The 25,234-nt window shown below is 40.1% G+C and overlaps 1 long non-coding RNA gene across 1 annotated transcript; it reads right to left on the bottom strand.

Annotated features, from left to right (window-relative positions):
* Positions 1-4,005: 4,005 nt before the first annotated feature.
* Positions 4,006-24,884, bottom strand: LOC122459348. The gene is made up of 3 exons (XR_006279965.1): positions 24,874-24,884; positions 22,015-22,017; positions 4,006-4,169 (listed from the first exon to the last, which is right to left on the bottom strand). It is a non-coding gene; the product is annotated as an uncharacterized LOC122459348 (long non-coding RNA).
* Positions 24,885-25,234: the final 350 nt, after the last annotated feature.

Genomic DNA, 25,234 nt, shown 5'->3' with positions numbered 1-25,234 from the left:
TTCCAAGGCCAGAAGCATCATCTAATCTGACCTCCAGTAAGATAGGCCATACAACTCCCCCCAAATAATTCCTAGAGCACATCTTTTAGCATATTTGTCCTTTCCTTTAATCTAGACAAGTGCTATCCTATAGCCTTACAATAGTTTGTGCTTATAATTAGAAACCACTTTCAGACTGAATATATTAATTCTCAATGTACAGTTCACAACTTTGACTTGTTTTTATGAGTCTTAGCTACAGAGAAAGAATTAATCTGACATAGTTTTTTCTGTCCATTTATGCACCAGGCCTTAGTAGTCCCTATCAGCAGAAACTGCTTACTTATTAAGAAGAGTAAGAATATCTTGTTTTGTCTCAAAGAGGTATATTATGGTTACATAGAAACAGAAGAGTTTTCAGTAGATGGCTATACAACTGCAGATACTTTATTCTACCTCCAACTCCACTGAGGGAGTCCAAGAAAATGAAAAACAGTTCAGATGAAGGGAGAAAGAGAATGGCAATAATATACAGATATGATTTCAAAGTAAAATGTGAACTGCCATGGTATCTTTTTTTATTCTTCTCTTTATAAAGCTTATTTTTCCTCTCTTGTCCTAACAACTGAGGAGAAAATATGAGTTTACTGATAAATATGTTTTCTGGGAACTTTAGGTCATCCTATTTTAGGAACAGATATACTTGAAATAATCACCAGTAGGCAAAATTTACACCAGTGCAAGTCTGGAATGAATTCCATTGACTTCAGTGAAATTGTGGCAGTGTACCTGGAATCATATTCTGGTCCAATGACGTTACAATGGGTTTAAACCACTGTGAGAGGAGAATTTTCCCCCTTGCCATGTCTAGATTTAGTTTAATGTTATTTAAAACAAAAACACATCTGGTAATTAAGTCAATTATTTTGACTGAACCATTTGAAACACAAGATAGTGACCCATCCAAACAAGTAGAAAATTAAAGCATTTTCAAAAATGGTTTAACTCAGAGGTGAAATGGCATAACTGTGTTAATTAAACCATTTTCATAACTGTGTAAATGTGTCTACACTAAGCTCTGGGAACCAATGGGGCTATGCACCACAATAAAGTTGAGCATGTGCATAAGTGTTTTCAGAATCGGATCCTAAGGCATAGATTCATGGGAGAAGATAGTGTGGTAGTATTAACATGTGATTATTGTGCCTGCCATCGCATTATGGGAATAATCCTGAGAGGCATTTTAAAAGTATATCAAACAAATATATATACCTGCATTATCAGGATAGCTATATACAAAAAATATTCATAAGTAAAGATCTGAATCTGAATTTCCCCAAAGGCTCTTAAGTAAATTAAGTTGTCATGGGATAGCTCAGTGGTTTGAGCATTGGCCTGCTAAACCAAGGGTTGTGAGTTCAATCCTTGAGGGGGCCATTTAGGGATCCGGGGCAAAAATTGGGGATTGGTCCTGCTTTGAGCAGGGGGTTGGACTAGATGACCTCCTGAGGTCCCTTCCAATCCTGAGATTCTATGACTCATGACAGATCCTTTCATGGATTGAGAACTGGTTAAAAGACAGTGAACAAAGGGTAGGAATAAATGGTAAATTTTCAGAATGGAGAGGGGTAACTAGTGGTATTCCCCAAGGGTCAGCCCTAGGACCAATCCTATTCAACTTATTCATAAATGATCAGGAGACAGGGGTAAACAGTGAGGTGGCAAAGTTTGCAGATGATACCAAACTGCTCAAGATAGGTAAGACCAAAGCAGACTGTGAAGAACTTCAAAAAGATCTCACAAAACTAAGTTATTGGGCAACAAAATGGCAAATGAAATGTAATGTGGATAAATGTAAAGTAATGCACATTGGACAAAATAACCCCAACTATACATGTAATATGATGGGGGCTAATTTAGCTACAACTAATCAGGATAGTTCTCCAAAGACACCCACGCAGCGTGCAGCAGCAGTCAAAAAAGCAAACAGGATGTTAGGAATCATTAAAAAGAGGATAGAGAATAAGACGGAGAATATCTTATTGCCCTTATATAAATCCATGGTATGCCCACATCTTGAATACTGCATACAGATGTGATCTCTTCATCTCAAAAAAGATATACTGGGGCATTAAAAAAGGTTCAGAGAAGGGCAACTAAAATGATTAGGGGTTTGGAACCGGTCCCGTATGAGGAGAGATTAATGAGGCTAGGACTTTTCAGCTTGGAAAAGTGGAGACTAAGAGGGGATATGATAGAGGGATATATAATCATGAGTGGTGTGAAGAAAGTGAATAAGGAAAAGTTAATGACTTGTTCCCATAATATAAGAACTAGGGGCCACCAAATGAAATTAATGGAAAGCAGGTTTAAAACAAATAAAAGGAAGTTCTTCTTCTCACAGCGCACAGTCAACCTATGGAACTCCTTGCCTGAGGACTATAGCAGGGTTTAAAAGAGAACTGGATAAATTCATGGAGGTTAAGTCCATTAATGGCTATTAGCCAGGATGGATAAGGAATGGTGTCCCTAGCCTGTTTGTCAGAGGGTGGAGATGGACGGCAGGAGAGAGATCACTTGATCATTACCTGTTAGGTTCACTCCCTCTGGGGCACCTGGCATTGGCCACTGTCAGTGGACAGGATACTGGGCTAGAAGGACCTTTGGTCTGACCCAGTATGGCCATCTTATATTCTTATGTCAAGAGTGTCTGGATCTAGTTTTCTGATTTGGGTTCCTTTATAATGGATTTCAGACTGGCAGCCGTGTTAGTCCGTATTCGCAAAAAGAAAAGGAGTACTTGTGGCACCTTAGAGACTAACAAATTTATTTGAGCATAAGCTTTCGTGAGCTACAGCTCACTTCATCGAAAGCATCCAATGAAGTGAGCTGTAGCTCACGAAAACTTATGCTCAAATAAATTTGTTAGTCTCTAAGGTGCCACAAGTACTCCTTTTCTTATTATAATAGAGGCACTGGTTGCAGCTCCATAGTTCAGATTGATTTGAATTTGGCATTTAAAGCAGGAATCCATTCTGTGTTGTATATGAATACTGATGGGACCAAACCCAAAAAATTTGGATCTGGAATCTTTTCATCAATTGAAGAGGTTTAGGTCTGGGGGTTTTTTTTCTAGCCCACTTCTAATACATGCGTGTCTACAATATATGAACTGATATTCCAGATATACAGTTGAATGAATTCACACTGAATTTGAAATCAGATATGTGTAACTGGATTATACACGTATTTAGATGTATACATGACTTCATTTATTTTAATTAATTTATTGCAAAACCAGTTTGTGTAAGCATAAGTGCTAATACCAGGAGTATTGCACTTCCAGCATCAGTGGTCCATTGCCTCCTCAGCTGAGTAAATAAACCTATAGACAACTGAACAGCTCTAGAATGCAAGAGCAGCTCCAGCTCAGTATAAAGAAGCTGCTTTAAGCAACTTGAACACATAGAACTATTTATGGGTTTCCAGCTCTAAATGCAGGTTTAATACTACTCCATCGTATTCTCCCTGCAGGTCTGGCATTGTAATCTCTGCCTGTCTAGCTGCTAACTCTTCAAAGAGTAAAATAAATAAATGAAAAAAGTAAAACAAAGGTGAAATGTGTTGCTGGCCCAATGTGGAAGGAACAAAACTTGGACATGGTACTGCAAAAAAAGCTACAAGAAGTCATTACTAATAAGTCATGCTTCTGTTTTTCAGGATTTATTGTTTCCTTTTTCAGGGTTTATTTTTTATCAATTTTTTAGTTTTATGTAGATGTCCAAAAATCAGGGTTTGGGAGAACTCTCTTTGAAATTAGGAATATTATAAAGATTACTCATCAAAGTAGTATATACTGCAATGAGTAATTTCTTTGTAATGTCCCACTAATGTGTTTTAATATTGTACTATGTCAAACAACACTATACTAAAGCCTACTAGGGAACCTTCAGAGTCAACCAGCAGAGTCTACGTGGACCAATTAAGGTGCAACATCTACTCCTGGGGGAATTCTGCACTAAAAAATTAAAAATTCTGCATACAATATTTTAAAATTCTGCAAAATTCTGCATCTGTTGTTTGTCAAAATAACACAATATAATCACTCCAGTTTCAATTATTTTGGTAATTTATTTCAAAATACCTATCAACAAGTATGTCAACAATACAGACAAGATCCAAAAAGATTCCTCCAGGACTAGAGCACTAAAGAAACCCCAACGACAACCTAGCTCCAGTTTGGGGCTGCTGAAGGGGGCTGTGGGAGGGCCTCCAGAGCCCAGACACCTGCATTCCCTTCCCTGCAGAGTCCAGCCATAGAGGGTACAAGAATGTACCCTCCCAGCCTAGAAACCCACACCCTTCCCCCCCCAAAGCCCAGCCATGGGGTACCCCCCAGACACCAGCACCCTCTCCCCAAAGAGCCCAGCCATGGTGCAGCCCCTGGTCCAGACACCAGCACCCCCTTTCCCCACAGAGCCCAGCTGTGGGGTATCCCCCAGACACCAGCACCCACCTCCCCACAGAGCCCAGCCATGCAGCAGACAGCAGCATTCCGAGCCTTTGCTCTCCACAACTTCTTTACTGTCTCACCTGGGGACATGGTGTGGTGTGGCCCTGCATAGGCGCTGACTTCCCGTCTGCCCGGTGGGTGCTCGACCCTGCACACTGCTGCCCCTAGCCCCACCCCACCTCTTCTCTGCCTCCTCCCCTGAGCACGCCATGTCCCCGCTCCTTCCCCTACCTCCTGGAAAGTCCTAAGCACCACCAAACAGCTGTTAGGCAGCAGGGTGGCGGGGAGCACTGGGAGGGAGAAGGAGGCGAAGAGGCGGGAGCTTGGCTGCCTTTCTCACCCTTTGCCAGAGCTGGCTGGGTCCCTGGGAGAATGAAGATCAAAGAGCGAACAGCCTCTGGTCCCTAGTGGCAACCAGAAATTCTGCAGGAGAAACAGGGAATTCTGCAAAATTCTTCATTGCGTAGTGGCACAGAATTCCCCCAAGAGTAAACATCTTGGTACCCTTAGGGCATGTCTACTCTGCAATGTAAGCCCATGCTTGCACCAACCCAGACTTGGACCAGGGTCCCAGGACCCTACAGGGCTAGAAGGTCCAAGCTCAAACCAAGCTGGCACCCAGGGTCCAAGCCCTATTGCTTTGCAGTGTAGCCACAGCCCTGCCTCATTCAGGTCCTGGGAGTCATCTGGAATTATCCCACAATTCCACAGGACAACTTCCTTAGCGCGCTCTATCCCAACAATCTGCAAACCACTCTACTGAAAATGGAAGCTACCTATCCCTCTGCATATGGCAGCAGCTCAGGTCAGCATTAACTTATTCTCTTCTGATCACTGATCTGCAAGAACATTGTCAGAAAGCCTCCTGGGTTTGCAATGGAGAGCGAACCGATCAAGCCTTTTGCAAAGCAAGCTTCTTCCTGGTCATGTGCAGGGTGGGCAGTGAAGTTTTCTCACAGTGCACCATGTTCCTAGAGCTATAGTGACAACATTTTGAGACTCTAGGGACTCTAGAACATGGTTATTTTGACTTGGGTCTGTGCGCTGTAGTATTGACCCCAGAGCCCTAGGTTCAAGCATGGGTCACAAAATTCTTAACCTAGGGTTAAATTCAATGTAAATGCTCAAGCCCAAAGTTCCTAACACGGATCAGCTGATTCAAGAAGTCCCACTAACCTGGGTTTACATTGCAATGTAGACATACCCTTAGAAATCACATCATCCATTACTCCCCATTTAAACAAACCCTTAGGTATAAGCAAGCATTTCCGGTGTTTACTGGAAAAATATTATTTTTAATTTTATTTTATTATTTAAAATTTGATGTGTTTTATTGGTGTCTATCAGTTAAAACCCACAATCAAAAGCCTTACAAATAAGTGGTGTATGGAAATTTTTCCATTTCATCTCTGCAGATACTGTACATCTCAGTAATAGTGGCTGAAAATTGGCCGAGGAAGATAGGGTTGTTGCTTGTTTCACCAGAGTAACATAAAGTACCCAGAGTGTACACCCCAGTTTCCCCCTCCTTCCTGTCCTCTGAATTCTGCTGGCATCTTGCACTTCCATACATTCCCCTGCAAACAAAAATACCAGCCAGTTTCCACCTTCCTCCAGCACCCCCTACATTTCCCGGCAGGTATGCACATGCAAACAGGTCTTCCCCTCTGTCCGTTGGGTAGATCTGATGCAATGTGTAACTTTTTAAAGGAAATATTTAGGATTAATGGTCATTTTGGCCATTATTTTTTCATAACCAAAATTTCTTTTGTGAGCTAAGGCTGGTGCATAAAATCTTTTCCTTCAGAGAAACTCATGAAGGATTGCCCTCTTTCTAAAGGGTTGCCATCTACTATTGTTGTCAGACTGGACTGAAGGAGAAACTTGCAGTTATAATGAATAATGGCAAAAATAACCATTAGTCCTAAAAAAACCCCTCTTCATATGTAACTTATGCACAAGATTTCAGTGAATTTTAATAATGGAGAGTTTGAAGAGTTGATTTTATTCTGATATAAGATGAGTCAGACTTAAAAGGAAATGTCTGACACCAGGTGCAAAATTTCTTAAAGAACCCATTTTTAATCAATTCTAACTCCTAAACTTATTAATGGATTTACTTGTAAATTCTCAGAAAATGCTTTCTATACTCAAAGAGTACTTTTCAGGGGGGAAATGCTGTGTTTTTTAAAAATCACAGCCTTAAGCACAAAGCTCAGCACAGCCTTAATTATGGAGCCACAACTCACGCCTCAGTAATACTCCCCGAAGTACTGATTGTTAAGCAGATACTTCCTCAGAGGATGTGATTCAATATGATGGCCTGCTCAGAAGTAGGTCAGGTATTCTAAATCCGCACCTTGGCCTCCTTGTGTTCGGGTACTATCAAAGTTCATATCTGGAATTCAGACAATCTCCCTCCTTAATAACAGAAAGTATATGTTATTCAAGTTGAGAAGTTTGAGATAAAATAGGCAAAGTAGTCATTATAGGCAATTGGTTCTCCTCTATTATTTATCTGAGACAGTCACGTGGCAAGTCGGTGTGATTAAATCTTTAAATGTAGCACTACCCTTTATCAGGTGCCTACAACTCTTGGTTGAATAAATGAAAATACATATGGAATACATATGAAAGCAACACCACAAGCTGTCCAGAATCAGTTCAATGTTTGGCAGGGGAAGTATGTGCTGGGAATATTACTCAGCTCTTATTTCAAGGGCAAAACTGAAATCATACCCGAGTAGGGTGCAAACACCTAGTGCTGGAAAGACATTTTTGTAAACAAGCCACTACAAACTGTACTATTCTCCACTTCCTTCATTACTTCCATGTACAGTCCAAGTACATATCAATAAAAGAAGACTTCTGAGTGAAATTCAGGAACACATTATAAATATATAAAATCACCTTTAAAAGGAGATGAGGAACCAAATACCAGCTGCTCCAGGAGAAGAACAGCACTTGTCAGTTTATGGGAACCATATCACTGATAAATCACATTAGACTTTTGTTCCACTGCCAAGAGACCTGTGCCAGCCGTCGAGGCAGGGGCAAAATTTTCCCCAAGTTGTCTAACAACTTGATTTGCATTGTGAAAGTCCATGCAAAGGCAGGGGTTTGAATGTGCAAGATTTTACACAACATGCTGTGCAAGCTTGGAGGTCAGGCTGAGGCCCTTGGGAAGTCATAGCCTACCAATATATATGTTGTGATGGTGAAGAACCCAGATTTTGATGCTATCACAATGGTAGTCACAATGGCATATCCCCAAATCAAATTTCCCTTTATTTTCAGAATTATAATTTCAATTGCTGTGAAGTTTAATGTAAGTCATTGGGCATCACTTGCATAGTATTTGAAATTTGGGCAGTGTATGCAACAGTAACACCTATGTAGCATACACCTAGTGCTCTTTTACACTACATATTTATGACTTCATTAAGCTGACCCTTTCTGAAAGTTTGCCTCCTTGTAGCAAGGTTTTTCCATATAAAAACCTAGGGGGTAATTGTGACCTCCATTATGGCTAGCCATATAGGACTGAGAACCCAATCTCTGAAAATCAGACCCCTTTAATGGTGTTTCAAGTTGGGCTCCTCATCCCTTGAGAAAAACTTGACCTACATCTGCCACTGGCCTACAACTGAATATTTCTGTTCCTACACCTCAGGTCAATGTAAATTTGGGTGCAGTTTTCCTATATGGAGGGTATGAGGAATTTCTCTGGCAGGTTAATTCTTAAAAGCAGGAGTAGCTGTGAACCTGTGAAAAGTGTTCAAAATAGTCACAAAGACGACGGTATACAAAATAATAAATTGTACAGCAGAGGGAAACTGATCACTTCTGTTTACGCTCTCATAATGCAAGAATATGAAGGGTAACACATTTTAAACTGATCAAAGAAAATACTCTTTACTGGTTGAACTTGCATTAAGGCTGATGGCTTCGCTTATATTTTTAAATATTAGCCACTATAGGGCTAATGGGACTAAATTGGATAGGATTTATATATAAGGGGCATAAACTCTCACGTTTCAGGGCATAAACCAACCACTACTTTACAGGGATTCAGAAGAAACTTCCCCGGGAGGTAGATTATGTCTTCCTCTGAAGCAACTGATACTGCTGGGATATTGAATTAGATGGAACACATCTGATGCACTATGATAATTCCTATGTTTCTAGTGGCTTAGTGAGTGTGTAAGGCAGTCAAAATTTAACAGGTAAAAGCCAGGTATGTAAATAATGACATGTAGAGGGGGGATTGCAAATATATGGGACCCCTCCCCCGACACCACTTTGAAGCAGGCTTCTTTCCACATACCCTTCACTTTGAGCATTGTCTGCAACTTTTCCATTGCTCTGCCAACAGTGCAGTTTTACCAATGAAAGCCATGTCGGGAGTGCAAGTGTCGACTGGCCACCAACATTTTAACCATCCTATTATCTAGCCCTTCTAAGAGCAAGGATAAAGAACCACAGTGGTTAAAACATCTATGGCCAGTCTTCACCAGCACTCCCACCATTGTTATCACTGGTAGAGTTCCACCAGTGTCAGCACAACTTCCTCTTACTCTGGACTGTGTCTCATAGACAAGATCTAGCTCTACATGTTTAAGTATAGACTGTGTCTAACCGGCAAGATCTGACTCTAAATGTTGTGCACAGAGCCCAAATTAGAGAACAGAATATTGATTCTAAAAGCAAACATGGAATGCAGTAGGATTGGACTTCCTGAACATAAGGGTTTTCACTGTGCTTTGGACATCACTAGTTTATAGTAATGATAAGCGAAACAAAGGCTTATTTTTGTTTATTTTTCACTTTTACCATCAAAAAATCTTGGAAGAGAATTAGCATTATGACCAAATTGAAGTTTATGATCTGTGACTTTTAATTAGGTGAATGTTTCAATTGTTCCTATAACAACTGTAATGAGTCATGATTGTCTAATAAAAAGAAACAGAATCATGTAGATGGGATATGGTATGAGAGGTACTGTATAAACAACAACAAAAAAGGTAACACCAGCAAACAGAGTGAATGCTAGCTTTTGAATGAGTGATAAAGGATGCAAGTGGAAAGGATATGTTGAATCCCCAATGATTAAAGTGGCATTATATCATAGTATTATATTAAAGATCTACATTTTTTTAATGGTGCAGAGCTCATAGTTCTAGAATTGGAACTGGTACTCAATCACCAAATTTTTCTTAGTAACCTGGCAGAAATCCTGCTGCTCACATATGTACTGTAAGAGTATCACACTCATGAAACAAATTTAAACAGTAGCTAGTCTCGGGAGGTGTTATTTATCACAAGAAGGGAACAAAGCATTATCTTCAGGGTTTATATATCAATGGAATAGATGTTTTTTGTTAACCTGAAACATTTGGGGCATAAATAATTTAAACAAATGTGTTTGATAAACCTCCAAAATTAAGGACTATGATACTGAGAGATCTGGACCGTAGACAAGAATTTCAAAAGTGACCAGTGATTTTGGGTACCTCAATATCTGCATTCCAATTTGAGACACCTTAAAAGGGTCTAATTTTGAGAAAACGTTGACAGCCTGCCCTCAGAGAATCAGATCCCTTTAAGATGCCTTATATGTTGGGCACCCCAAAATCACTAATCACTTTTTAAAATCTTGGCCATGCATAAATTTATTTTTCAAAAATGACTTCCTACATGAGTGCACAAATACGCACCTAGTGCCAGATTTTCAAAGATATTCAGGTGCCTAAAGATGCAGATAGGTGCCAAGTTGAATTTTCAGATGCACCTAGGTGCCTAATTCCCATTGACTGATCTAACACCCATTTACATCAATGGGATTCTTTCCAATTAATTTAAAGGGAGATGGATCAGGGCTTTAATCATTCAGTTCTCCACTTGGACATCTCAGCATCCACCCCTGCCACTTAAGCAGTGGAGGGAGATGAAAATTGCAACAATATTACAATAGCAACAATTTTGTGGGGAAAAAATGATCAAAATGAAAGAGGTGGGTTACATTTTGACCTTGAGGAAGTAAGATGCCAATTTACAGTTTACTTGTCTCAGATAAATGAGTGCTAAGCTGTTAGATGCCTAATACCCTATCTGCCTCTTTAGGCATGTAAGTCCAACATTTAGGTACCACTGACATTCTCAAAATGACTGCTCAGCTGCCGTCTAACCCTCTAGGCACTACGTTTCTGATAGACATGTGCAAAGCTGCCTAAGTCCTGATGCTCTCCCACAGCTAAAGAGCTGCTTGGAATTCTAGCAGAAGTACAAGATGAAACCCCAGTGATATTCTCAAATTAGACATCCCCCGCCTACTTCACCAGTGGGGTCTGGTCCCATGGGCATGCTCTAAGCACGACTACAGGAACAGGCCTCATGCAATAGACAACTGAAGGGTTGGGGGTACCTCAGAGTACTCAGTATCCCAGTGGTTAGGGCACTCATCTGGGATGTCAGCGAGACCAAAGCTTAAATCCCTGCTCTAAAATCAAGCAGAGTAGTGATTTGAACCTGAGTCTCCCATAACCACAGGACTATTGCATATTTTGATCTCTCTCTCTATCTCTCTCTCGTATTTTTTTGTAAGAAAGGGCTGACCTGGCTTAAGGGCCTAATTCCAGGAGAGTATTAATAGCGGTGAACATCAAGCAGAGGGAGGCTTCTATCTCTGGCCTGTCAGTCTGGGGCCTAAGGCTCAGATTAATAGAGTTAGGCACCTAACCACCTCTGTCAGTGCTTAATTTGTAATGAAAGAGATGCTGGGGCTCAAGCAATTTTTTTATATTCATAACTGATGCTGCAAGCTCAGAAGAGCCGGGGCTATGAACTGGCAAACCCTGGCACAAATTAAGCACTGACCTCTGAATCTAAATCCTATCCCTTTCCTCTGCATTTCACTCCTGGCTAGCTTGTGCCTAAAACCGTGCTCAGAATTCAAGGAGTTAGTAGGGCTCCTAGGAGTTAGGTGTCACAACACCTAAGTACCTTTGTGAATCAGATTTCAGTCCATAAAGCCAAAGTGCCATTCCCACCTGTGCCATTGACTAACTTTAACAATACTTTTCACTTCCATATAAACTTTTACAAACTTTTTAGCTAGGCCTTACAGCATCCCTATGAAGTTGGTAAAAATTATTATCTCCATTATACAGATGGGGTAACTTTGAATCAGAAGTTAAGGCCAAAATTTAAATGTTGTTGTCTAAACTTGGGCACCAAAAGACATCATAAATGAGTGATCTGTGGTGTGCAGCACCTCTGTAAAATTATGCTACTTCTTTAGGTGACTATATATGGACTTAGGCCTCCAGCTTTAGGCATTCAAATTTGAAAATTTTGCTTTACCCTCTGTGTCTGAGTTTCAATAGCTGTAAAATAGGGATAATACTACATGTATTTATGGACATATTAAACTCCATGCATTTTTAACTGTGTCTATGACAAATGTCATTGCTCTCATTTTTCAATTTTTTTCCCCTAGTGATTTTACACAGCTCTAATAGAGGGTTGGATTTCTTGGCTAACAAGCTTCAAGACAGCATACTAGTGCATGACCTTTCTTTTTATAAAGCTAGAGAGTTTTTCTATCACTTGCATAGGCCAGCATTTCTGAAACCAGGTGTTAATTTTCAGGGGAATAGGAGATTTCAAGTCAGGTGCCAAGGACTTATCTAGCAGCCAGCACTAAATGCTGAATAAGCTTAGGTATAAAATGCATACCATCTGCTTCCAGGAGTCCTAAGCCAGAAAGTGCGAGGCTAGTTCCTTTTGTGTCCAGAAGCCTCTTATTTGTTGGACATTGTGAAATGAGTCTAGCTTTATATCACCTAGGCTCAACAACAAGTCGTATGGAATGATCTTCAAAGAACAGTAAATAATTATATATTGGGAATCCAAGTGGACTGCTCAAGTGGATGCAGTTTGAAATGAGTGTGAAAGTTTGACATTTTGAGAACAAGGTCCTTCCTCAGCCCTCTAGTGGCCCAATTTTCAGAGCTGTTGATTTTCAAAGTCAATGGAAACTGCAGGTGGTCAGCACCTCTGAAAAATCAAACCACAAATCTCTAGGAGTAACTATCTTCACAGTCAATTAAATTATTATAGAGGCACACAGTAAAGCTCTTAAGGCCTGATCCAAGCCCAGTGAAGTCAAGAACCATGCCCTTAGAGCAGTGGTTCTCAACCTATTTACCTTTGTGGGCTCTTTCTGTGTTATGTGGCTGCATCTACTCAATATATATATTACCTGTATGGCCACAAGGATGTCACATGGATCGCAGCTGTGTGCTGATTGGGCTGCAAGCAGCCCACGACCTGCAGGTTGAGAATCACTAGTCTAGTGGTCCACTGTGGGGACCCACATCCTCAAAGGTATTTAGGTGCCTATCTGCCTCTTTAGGAGCTAAATAGTCCACCATTTAAGCACCACCGACGTTTTCAAAACTGTTGATAGTTGCCACCTAACCCTGCAGGCACCCAAGTCCCATAGGGCCTTAAGTTTTCACCAATCAGCATTCACAAAGCCACCTAAGCCCTGAAGCCACACCACAGCTAACAAACAGCTCGAAGTCCTAGCTCAAGTCAAAGTCTTGGAAGTTCCAAAGCAGGATTCTCAAATTAGGCAGGGAAATGCCAATCTCATTCGTGGGGCCTGATCCTGTAGGCCTGCTCTAAGTACACCTGAGACCTGTCAAATGCTGCAGCATAGCACCTACATAATGAGAGAGGTATCAAGCATAAGCAGGAGACAGAGAAAGCAAAAGACTGTTTCAGCTGCTATGGCATGAGCTACCTAAGCAGCTGACCTGGCTTAGATGCGTAATTCCTAGAGAGGGTTTATGGCTAAGAATCTTGAGTGGAGGTAGGTGCCTATCTCTGGCCCACCAGCCATACACATCACATCACCGTTTAGATGCCTATGCCCCACTCCTTTTCCTACCCCTCTTCTTGGCATTTCACTCCTGGCTAGCTTAGGCAGAACCCCAGTCAACTTGCTGGCTTCTGAGAATCCCTTCTTTAGGCACCGGCAACTAACTCGGGGTTGAGGATTCCACTAGACTACATAGGGATTAGGTGTGGCAATGGTCAGCAAAGCAACCCCTAAGTACTTTTGAAGAGCTGGACCTATGTTATTTGGGTCTTTGAGGACATTTAGTGTATTCTACATAATAAAATGCTTTATCTGAGAACATTGATAAAACAGTAATTTGCAAATGGATACATTTTATTTGGAGTTGTTCACAGACATAAGGGAAGAGCCAGAAATAATGTGGGCCAGTCTGGATAGATGCCCCAGGAAGTCCAAATGACAGAAATACTTCCATTCCAAGTAGGTGAGAAGTTACTGTTCTGTGATTTGTGAGAAGTTGAAATCATTTCACTATCTTCTTGAGCCATTTCACATACATAGTTCTACAGAACAATCTGTACAGTCTCTTTCTTACTGAACCTATAGAGTTAACTGCCCATAGCTAACTGCCTAGTGATAATGCTAAACAAGTGGCCTGTTCAGAGATCCATTAATGTCTTACCCATTTATTTTTGTTTGTGTATATTAAATTGAAGGTTGCTAAATTATGCACAAAGCTAAGCCATGGAACCGTGTGTTTGTTACTGTCATAATTGTCCCCCTTCCACTCACCTGTTAAGGCATCCCCCTATTTAGACTGTAAGCTCTTTTGAGAAGGGACTCTCTTGTGTGCATCTGAAGAGAACCCCACATGATGGGCTCCTGATTAGGACCTGTAGGCACTCCTATAAATAGATAGATAAATATAACATTATATATATATATATATATATATATATATATAAAATAACATCAATAATAATGGTGTATCTTTCTGAATGGCTGACTGAGATAGGGAGCTGGATGAGCAGTGGTTGACTGAAGATCAATGCAAACAAGTCAGGAGTGGTACTGGTTTTGAGGATATGAGATGTATGCTGCCTTCTCTCATTATTGATATTCAGGAGAGTCACAATTTAGGGGATGTGTTTGGATCCTTAATTGCACCTGAATTCTTATGTGGCTTCAGTAGCCAAGGTGCCTTTTAAATCTGTCTAGCAATATGATTGTAGCCATTTCTCTTGAATATAGACACCATAAGACTTGGTCCTAGATGTTTAGTCAGTGGAAGTTTTGAATTAACAATTACAGACAATGAGAGAACTTGATATTAAACCCTTCCATTATAATTTCAGTAAAGGGTAATAATTTAAAGCAAGTCACTCATACTATGGTAATGGACAGCAGTATAAAACCCTAAGATAGAATTTAATGTATGGTAAGAGCCTAACTTTAGTCACCCCTATTTTTAACAACTTAGCCTAAAACTTCACTTAACTCTGAACATGTGAATGCCTGCTAATCCACAGACAGGGCAGAAATTTTGTTATCCTCATTATTGCTATCCTTGAGGGTGAAGCATCTACTAATGATAATTTACAAAACTGTAATGCACTGACATCCCACCAGCCACAGCAAATGGCACAGCAATATCCTATTGCACTATATTCTATTTTGATTCTTGTAATGCAACCACTATTGTCAAATCCAAGCAACACCCATTCTATTCCAAAAATATGTCGCCTCATGTTGAAGCTGAAGAATCTTCATATAAAAAGTAGGATTACTCTTCACACTGCAAAACCACTAAAAGGGAAAATATTCAGCAAGTTCAACCAGAGCCAATGGTCTTTCCAATTACCTCTTTGTCTGGGTCATTACATATAATATATATTTATTAGGGTTCTCCTGCTTGCCTGTAGCATTATGAAAAGCTGCTGCTGAGTGCCTGAACAATACCAGGAACCATGGCTGTGTGTTTCAGTGTTTGGTGTAGACCCCAAATTTCACAAGAGCGCTTTATAATATGTGAAATATTTTAAAGCTCTACAATATTTTTGCACTGGTGGGTACAAAGATGAAAGGCTCTATCCAAGCATAGAAAGAAGTGGCAGGTGTTTTATCACTTGCATTTCTTTAGTATTAACAACTGGAGGGATACACTGTGGAAATTGGTTTCTTTTACTGAAACTCAATGTAGGTAAAAAGAAAAGGAGTACTTGTGGCACCTTAGAGACTAACAAATTTATTAGAGCATAAGCTTTCGTGAGCTACAGCTCACTTCATCGGATGCATCGATGAAGTGAGCTGTAGCTCACGAAAGCTTATGCTCTAATAAATTTGTTAGTCTCTAAGGTGCCACAAGTACTCCTTTTCTTTTTGCGAATACAGACTAACACGGCTGCTACTCTGAAATCAATGTAGGTAGTTACTTGTAGTACCCAGCTTCTTTGTGGCCCAGATTCAGCATGTGTTTAATTTTAGGCACGTGGGTTGTAGGGTACACTTTTGAGTACTTTGCTGAATTGGGGCCTATATGAGGTCATATACGTTTACTGGGTCAGATGACTGGTCTAACAAAGTGGTCTTTTTTGCATTGGTGATGAGAAAGCAATCACATGAACCATATAGAAGCACCCACAATAAATGTATCACATTTGGCCCTGGGCAACTGAGCGTAAAGTCCTGCTCCATGCCAAGGTAGCAAATTAATTTGCCTCCATACCTCAGCCCCAATAGACAGCCAAAGGCGCTTGAACTGGTTTATAAACAGGCAAGCTTCAAGCATATGGGGGAATACACGATTATTGCTGGATATGTGTATTGTAGTAACACCCAGAGAGAGTCAGTATCAGATCCCATTTGCTAGGTGCTGAGGAAATAGGTTAAAAGGTGCACTCCCTGCCCCAAGGAGCTTACAGTGTACATAAGCATTAGACCCCATGTCCAAGTAATCAAAGAGCATCCAGTAGGCCATAATGAAATATTCATCCAAGATAAATCAAAATGAAAATATTGAATGAAAAATCAAGTACATCGCTGTTCTCTTTCTCTGACCTCCAGATGTTGTTCCAGACTTTGGCCTGTCTAGCTTATAAATTAATAAGTCACTTAGGAAGCACAGTAAATCCAAGTACTAACAGAGTGTCAGCAAAATGATCCCATTCTCTTGTAATGGTTTGGTGTAAATTAACACTTTTCATAATCAATATCTTCTGCATAACTTGTCTGAATTTTGCAATAATTCATGAAAGTATCTCCTGTGTTTTCATTTTGTCTTGATGCCAAGACTTCACTAATCCTTTTCTCAAAGTGAAGTCTTTTGGACCTTATTGCTTTTAAACAAGCCAACAAGGCTGATGTTTTTGGTGGTAGTGGTGGTTTTTGCTTTGTTTGAACCTATACAGTCCATAAAATTCTTATGTTCACACTGCTGTATAGAAAAGTAACAGCAAGATTTTCATTCAGGTTTCCTCTGAAATTTGATTACATGTCTCAATTCATATTACACAGTTTACTCACATGCTGTTGTCCGAAAATGCTCTCCCACATGAAGACACATTTCTATTGTCTCTTGTGTTTAAACAATGGTAACACACAGACTGCACTGATAAGAGGATAATAAGGGGGACATATGATTCATCTGTTGGGGGCGGGGGGTTAATTGGCTACAATTAATAAAAAAGGTAGAGGTCAAAGCTGAAGGAGAAGTCAGTTGTTTTGGTCACATTAGAATGAATGGGAAGTGATCAGTGAGTTTCTAAGTTGGCAAATTTCAGAGTAGCAGCCGTGTTAGTCTGTATTCGCAAAAAGAAAAGGAGTACTTGTGGCACCTTAGAGACTAACAAATTTATTAGAGCATAAGCTTTCGTGAGCTACAGCTCACTTCATCGGATGCATTTGGTGGAAAAAACAGAGCTCTGTTCTAAGGTGCCACAAGTACTCCTTTTCTTTTTTGCTCTGTTTTTTCCACCAAATGCATCCGATGAAGTGAGCTGTAGCTCACAAAAGCTTATGCTCTAATAAATTTGTTAGTCTCTAAGGTGCCACAAGTACTCCTTTTCTTTTTAAGTTGGCAAAGTTCTTGCCCCACCCTGGCTCCTAGTTTCGCTGTTTTCTTTAGATAATATGATCACTATACTAATATTGTTATAAAATCTGATATAGTATGAATTTATTTTTGAGGAGGTGGAGTCCATTGCAATGGAGTGAAATAACAGAGAAAGAATGAGGATGAAAACTGAGCTAGAAGATTTAAACCAGGGTATATATAGACAAAATTCTTTTCTGTTCTATTCATCTTGGTATTCTGATAAACTACCCAGCAGGATGAAGTTCAGGAGACTTGATATAATGTGCATGCAAAGTCTTTGTTGTGATAAGGTGAACTCCCTCACTCTAGCCTTTTCTCCCACACTTGTTGTTTTAATACAGCTGAAAGCTCAACTCCCTCGCTTAACTCCAGTTCTTCTTAATGAGGGAACTGTAACACTATCCAGTCATCTCATCGCACAGCTATCAGAATTTCATTGCTCTGCACAGTTTGATTTATGGCAGGATGGTTAAAACGCACCCAAGCACTGGAAACCCCCCACGGAGCTGAGCCGATTGGACCTTAGCATGGAAGTGTGTGTTTTGTTTTCGTTTTTTTAAAAAACTGGTCAGAGGGCCAGGAGTGTTGTTTGTGAAAACTCCCACACAGACACAGTGATTAGAATTTTGGCATCTACAAGATAATGTACGCCTAATATAGTTAAAGAAGCATCAATGATAGAACAGTTGCACCCCAGTAAAAAGAAATCTGTTGCAAAATACAATCTGAGCACATGTAGCAGACGTTTTACCTACTGGGGCAAAGAAGGTCTCCTAGAGAGTACTAAGAGATTATCTTTGACAGTATGGGCTCTAAATCCATGAAAAATCAGTATGGTTGCTTAGGGTCAGTAAGCAAAATCTTAATCATCTTGGGAGACCTAAAGAGGGAGGCGGGTCATTATTTATGTGGAACAGCACTTGAACCAACATTTCTTCAGTCTGCAAAACAAGCCTCCTTGAAGAAACACATGCACATTATCTAACAGATCCAAGTACTGCAAGAGAGGTTGCACCAACAGGCATCAACAGGAGCTTAGCTGACATTTACTGAGGCTAAAGTTGCACCTTCTAAACAGTTTTCATATGTGTTTTGATTTTTACTGAACACTTTAAGCTACACTTAAACTGAAGAACGGGCACAAGAGAAAGATCCATTGACCATGAAATTATTGTATTAGTTTATGAGAAGACTGTAAATTTGTAGGAATAAAAGTGTCCTCCTGGTATATGGGGAAAAAAATCACTCTTACTTCAGTTTACAAGACCATTTGAGGGTAGAAGCAATTATGTCTCGAGTGCCTATATACAGGTTTACATACGTGTTTGTGTGGCAATCAGCATCGCTTGGATAGCACTAGGTTGCCATTGACTATAGTGGCAGTACATCCATGAAATAACACCAGTATAAATGACTTAGGCAGCCTTAATTATCCTGAAAGCATTAATTCTTTTTAACAGCAACAGCGCTTGAACCAACCAAAATGAATATTCTTTACTCACTGGTTGGGCCATTTTAAAAATCATGAGGACTGAGTGAAGAATATGTGTAGGAATCCAAGCCCATCTGAATCTGCCTTGTTAACGTTGCTGAACTAAACCCAAACACTGAGATTTGTTCAGCAGTCTCCTTTTACAAGTGTCTATCACAATGTCGTAGAAGTACATTATGACATAAACAGAGCAAGCTGTCTAGAGAGCCATCTTCTGTAGGCTTACCTGTTTACCCATAAATGAATTTCCCACCTATGTAACTGCATTGATGCAGTAATGTTGCAAACTCATGATTTTATCAAGAATTTCATTTTTGCTGTTTTTCTTAAATCCCCATCTCCTAGAGTCATGATATTACATGAGAATCTCAGCGTTCATTTTTTGTAAAAGTAAGCTTCTAGACCTCATGCTTGCAGAGAAAATTTTGAAAATGTTGACTATTAAAGGCTCAGAAACAAGGCTAATAAAAGACCCAAAATATATTATTGGACTGAAACCTCATTGTGCCAGGCTCTGTACAAACTCAGAACAAAAAGATGACCTCTGCCCCAAAGAGTATAAAATCTAAGTATAGGACAAGCAACAACAGGTGGGCACGGACAGTGGAGTAAAAGGAAACAGTGAGACAATACTGGTCAGCATGATAGACAGTGAGTGATCTCAGGATACTAGCTGCTGAACAGTCGTCGATTCATAGATACTAAGGTCAGAAGGGACCACTCTGATCATCTAGTCCGACCTCCTGCACAGCGCAGGCCACAGAATGTCACCCACCCACTCCTATGAAAAACCTCACCCATGTCTGAGCTATTGAAGTCCTCAAATCATGGTTCAAAACTTCAAGGAGCAGAGAAGCCTCCCTCCAGTCAACCATGCCCCATGCTACAGAGGAAGGCAAAAAAACCTCCAGGGCCTCTCCAATCTGCCCTGGAGGAAAACTCCCTCCCGACCCCAAACATGGCAATCAGCCAAACCCTGAGCACATGGGCAAGATTCACCAGCCAGATACCCAGGAAAGAGTTTTCTATAGTAAATCAGTTCCCATCCATCTAATATCCCATCTCAGGGGATTTGGCCTATTTACCCTGAATATTTAAAGATCAATTACTTACCAAAATCCCATTATCCCATCATACCATCTCCTCCATAAACTTATCGAGTAGAATCTTAAAACCAGATACATCTTTTGCCCCCACTGCTTCCCTTGGAAGGTTATTCCAAAACTTCACTCCTCTGATGGTTAAAAACCTTCGTCTGATTTCAAGTCTAAACTTCCTGGTGGCCAGTTTATACCCATTTGTTCTTGTGTCCACATTGGTGCTGAGCTTAAATAATTCCTCTCCCTCTCCTGTATTTATCCCTCTGATATATTTATAGAGAGCAATCATATCTCCCCTCAACCTTCTTTTAGTTAGGCTAAACAAGCCCAGCTCCTTAAGTCTCCTTTCATAAGACAAGTTTTCCATTCCTCGGATCATCCTAGTAGCCCTTCTCTGTACCTGCTCCAGTTTGAATTCATCCTTTTTAAACATGGGAGACCAGAACTGCACACAGTATTCTAGGTGAGGTCTCACCAGTGCCTTGTATAACGGTACTAAAACCTCCTTATCCCTACTGGAAATGCCTCTCCTGATGCATCCCAAAACCGCATTAGCTTTTTTCACAGCCATATCACATTGGCAGCTCATAGTCATCCTATGATCAACCAATACTCCAAGGTCCTTCTCCTCTTCCGTTACTTCTAATTGATGCGTCCCCAACTTATAGCTAAAATTCTTGTTATTAATCCTTAAATGCATAACCTTACACTTCTCACTATTAAATTTCATCCTATTACTATTACTCCAGTTTACAAGGTCATCCAGATCCTCCTGTATAATATCCCGATCCTTCTCCGAATTGGCAATACCTCCCAGCTTTGTATCATCTGCAAACTTTATTAGCACACTCCCACTTTTTGTGCCAAGGTCAGTAACAAAAAGATTAAATAAGATTGGTCCCAAAACCGATCCCTGAGGAACTCCACTGGTAACCTCCCTCCAACCTGACAGTTCGCCTTTCAGTAGGACCCGTTGCAGTCTCCCCTTTAACCAATTCCTTATCCACCTTCTGATGTTCATATTGATCCCCATCTTCTCCAATTTAACTAATAATTCCCCATGTGGCACGGTATCAAATGCCTTACTGAAATCTAGGTAAATTAGATCCACTGCATTTCCTTTATCTAAAAAATCTGTTACTTTTTCAAAAAAGGAGATTAGGTTGGTTTGGCACGATCTACCTTTTGTAAAACCATGTTGTATTTTGTCCCATTTACCATTGACTTCAATGTCCTTAACTAATTTCTCCTTCAAGATTTTTTCCAGGACCTTGCATACTACAGAGGTCAAACTAACTGGCCTGTAGTTACCCGGATCACTTTTTTTTCCTTTCTTAAAAATAGGAACTATATTAGCAATTCTCCAATCATTCGGTACTATTCCTGAGTTTACAGATTCATTAAAAATTCTTGCTAATGGGCTTGCAATTTCAGGTGCCAATTCCTTTAATATTCTTGGATGAAGATTATCTGGGCCCCCCGATTTAGTCCCATTAAGCTGTTTCAGTTTCGCTTCTACCTCTGATATGGTAATATCTACCTCTATATCCTCCTTCCCCTTTGTCATGCTACCATTATCCCCAAGATCCTCTTTAGCCTTATTAAAGACTGAGGCAAAGTATTTGTTTAGATATTGGGCCATGCCTAGATTATCTTTAACCTCCACTCCATCCTCAGTGTTAAGCGGCCCCACTTCTTCCTTCTTAGTTTTCTTCTTATTTATATGGCTATAGAACCTTTTACTATTGGTTTTAATTCCCTTTGCAAGGTCCAACTCTACTCGACTTTTAGCCTCTCTCACTTTATCCCTACATCTTCTGACCTCAATTAGGTAGCTTTCCTTGCTGATCCCTCCCATCTTCCACTCCCTGTATGCTTTCTGCTTCTTCATAATCACCTCTCTAAGATGCTTGCTCATCCAGCTTGGTCTACAACTCCTTCCTATGAATTTTTTCCCCTTTCTTGGGATACAGGCTTCCGATAGCTTCTGCAGTTTTGATTTAAAGTAATCCCAGGCCTCCTCTACCTTTAGATCCATAAGTTCTTCAGTCCAATCCACTTCCCTAACTAATTTCCTTAATTTTTGAAAGTCAGCCCTTTTGAAATCAAAAACCCTAGTTGCAGATTTATTTTTGTTAATCCTTCCATTTAGTTTGAACTGAATTAGCTCATGATCACTTGAGCCAAGATTGTCCCCTACAACCATTTCTTCTATGAGGTCCTCGCTACTCACCAAAATTAAATCTAAAATGGCATCCCCTCTAGTCGGTTCAGCAACTACTTGATGAAGGAATCTATCAGCTATCGCATCTAGGAAAATCTGAGCCCTATTATTATTACTAGCACTGGTCCTCCAGTCTATATCTGGGAAGTTAAAGTCTCCCATGATCACGCAGTTTCCATTAGTATTTACTTGATTAAAGACATTAAAAAGGGCTCTATCCATATCCAAATTAGATCCCGGAGGTCTATAGCACACCCCGAGCACTATCGTAGGAGAGGCTTTACTAGTTTTCTTCCCCAATGTAATTTTTGCCCAGAGGGACTCTGTCTTATCCATTGCATCGCTTCTTATTTCTTTACATTCTAACTCATCATTGATATACAATGCTACTCCACCCCCTTTACCTTTGTTTCTGTCTTTCCTAAACAGCACATACCCTTCAATACCTGTAGTCCAGTCATGACTACTATTCCACCATGTTTCTGTTATCCCTATAATATCTGGTTTCACTTCCTGCACCAGTAGCTCTAGTTCCTCCATTTTGTTACCTAGACTCCTCGCATTGGTGTACAAACATCTTAATTTTTGCTGTTTGGCCTCGCTCACATTTTGTACCCTATTAGGCACAGTCATTCTACAGCCAGTATAACCTATTAGACTAGTATCCACACCGCCCTCGCTCCTGATATACATTCTCCTAGTTTTTTGTAGGCATCATAGCAAAAGAGTTTTAAACTAACCTCATGATTTTTGGAGGCCTGACTCATGATTTTTGAATGCTGGCGGTTGACAATATTGATGTAGGTACTCTGGCCCAAATCTCTAATACAGCTGTGCTGTACTGGTGCAAAGCAAGGTTACCCCAGTGCAGATTAATCCAGTAACATACTCAAGAAAGCTGCACTGGTGAAAAACCTGGGTTGTGTAGCATGTCTATATTAGGAGAAATTCCTTAATACAGATAGCGTCCAAGACCCATTACTTTCCAGAAAAGGGTTATCAAAATTTGTAAACAGCCAAACGCAAATCTCAAGCTATTTCCACTTCTAAACATATGTAAAATATTTCAGTAATAATGATCCCACACCTGAAAATATGTAGTTACACAGTGTTTTGAGCAATGACTGTAATATTTTCTTAAATAAAGGTAGTGCCCACTAGGACAGTTTCTTTGATTTTTGTACTCTTATTCTTTATGAGAAATGAAGCACAAAATGCAGTTACCACTTTAAGATAATTGCCTGTGAAGACTTTTCTAATACTTGGGCCACCAAAAATGTGTACCAGCAATACAGGGATATCCAAGCCATATTGTAATCTTATATGCCAACTATGCAGGGGTGCCTAAGATTTCTAATATGTCTCTGAGAGGAGACATAGCACTACTTTAAGCAAATACTCAGATAGCTATACACATGCAGAAGACTATGCAGCCCAGGGTTAGTGCACTCAGCCAGTCTGGTGGTATGAGAGTACATTAATTAAAAATGCAGCGCATAGCATTTGCTGATCCCTTTTTTCCCTCTGAAGGCCTCCTTTGAGAAAAAAGATGAAGTCTAAAGAAGAAAGAGAATTGAAATTCCAGATGACTACTGTTTACAACTTTTACTTTCAAGACACAAGTCAGAGGGATTATTTTTACCCATCATCAGAGCAGTGCTTGTTTTAGCTATGACTGTAGAGACTGTGTCAGTGTGTCATCCTAATTAAACAATTGCCATCTGTTCATCAGGATTTGCTGATTTTTGAGGGCTCAAATTTATACTGGTCTTCGTGTAGACTCATAAACATCTTCCCTATGTGAACTAAGATACAATGAAACAAAGGTTTCAGAGTAGCAGCCGTATTCGCAAAAAGAAAAGGAGTACTTGTGGCACCTTAGAGACTAACAAATTTATTAGAGCGAGTGAGCTGTAGCTCACGAAAGCTTATGCTCTAATAAATTTGTTAGTCTCTAAGGTGCCACAAGTACTCCTTTTCTTTTTAATGAAACAAAGGTAAACTTAAAAGGGAAAAAGTACTGATGACAGTCATTGCTTCTCTCCTCCCTCCCCACCCTTTTTTTTTTGAGCTTGGGGGAAGGCTTGCTTTGAGCTCCATTCTCTTTCTTATAATGCCTCAGATACTTTAAAAGAAATAAATCACCTCTTCATACATGTAGGGATCTCCCACTGATAATTATAGGAATTGCACACATGTATAAATAGACCCCTAGGTACTGTTTCATCTCCCTGCCTTCTCACAGTTGGTCAGATTCAGCTATGTTGTATTAACTGGCTTATGGTCACTCAATTTGGCCTCTTGCCTAAGAACACACCAAGGTCGGTGTTAATGACCACTCCGCTGTTTTTAAGCAACCACCTGCTGCAAACATTCTAGATGACATAACAATTATTAAAACTCAACACTTTAAATATATATATATATATTAGGTCAACACTCAGCCTAATAAAAGTGCAAATTAGAATAAAATAAAACAGTTCTAAAATCTCCTTATGAGCTGCCAGAAAGGTTTTTACTGGTGGTCACAATAGTCAAAATCTTGAAGGTTCCAGCCTAGAACAAACTGAAAACCACTATTTTTAATTCTGCAAAGAAATTCCAACAAATTTTTTTTTCAGTGAGAACATTTTTTCATCTGTCATCACCAACCTTAACCCCAAAAGAACTAATTTTAAAGAACAGCTCAAACAAGATGCTTACATGACAAACATATTTCACCTTTATCTTTCTTTCCCCACCCCTTTGCTTTGTATTGTCACTTATTTTTGTTAGGTATTGTGCAGATTGCAAGTTCCTTGGTGTTTTTATTATAGCAGTGGAGAAGAGGAAGATTTGCCCCACTCCTGGTCGGAAGGACTGTGATTTCCCTAGAAGGGGAGGAACTTAGTGACATGGCTGAGGGCCAAGCCACGGACTAGAAGCTGCAGCTCCAAGTCCATGGCTTGGCCCTCCTGTCAGCTGTCT

This window comes from Dermochelys coriacea, chromosome 3 (genome assembly GCF_009764565.3).
Source record: "Dermochelys coriacea isolate rDerCor1 chromosome 3, rDerCor1.pri.v4, whole genome shotgun sequence".
NCBI lineage: Eukaryota > Metazoa > Chordata > Testudines > Dermochelyidae > Dermochelys > Dermochelys coriacea.
Note: the sequence above shows the minus strand (reverse complement) of the source record. Positions and strands in the feature narration are given on the sequence as shown.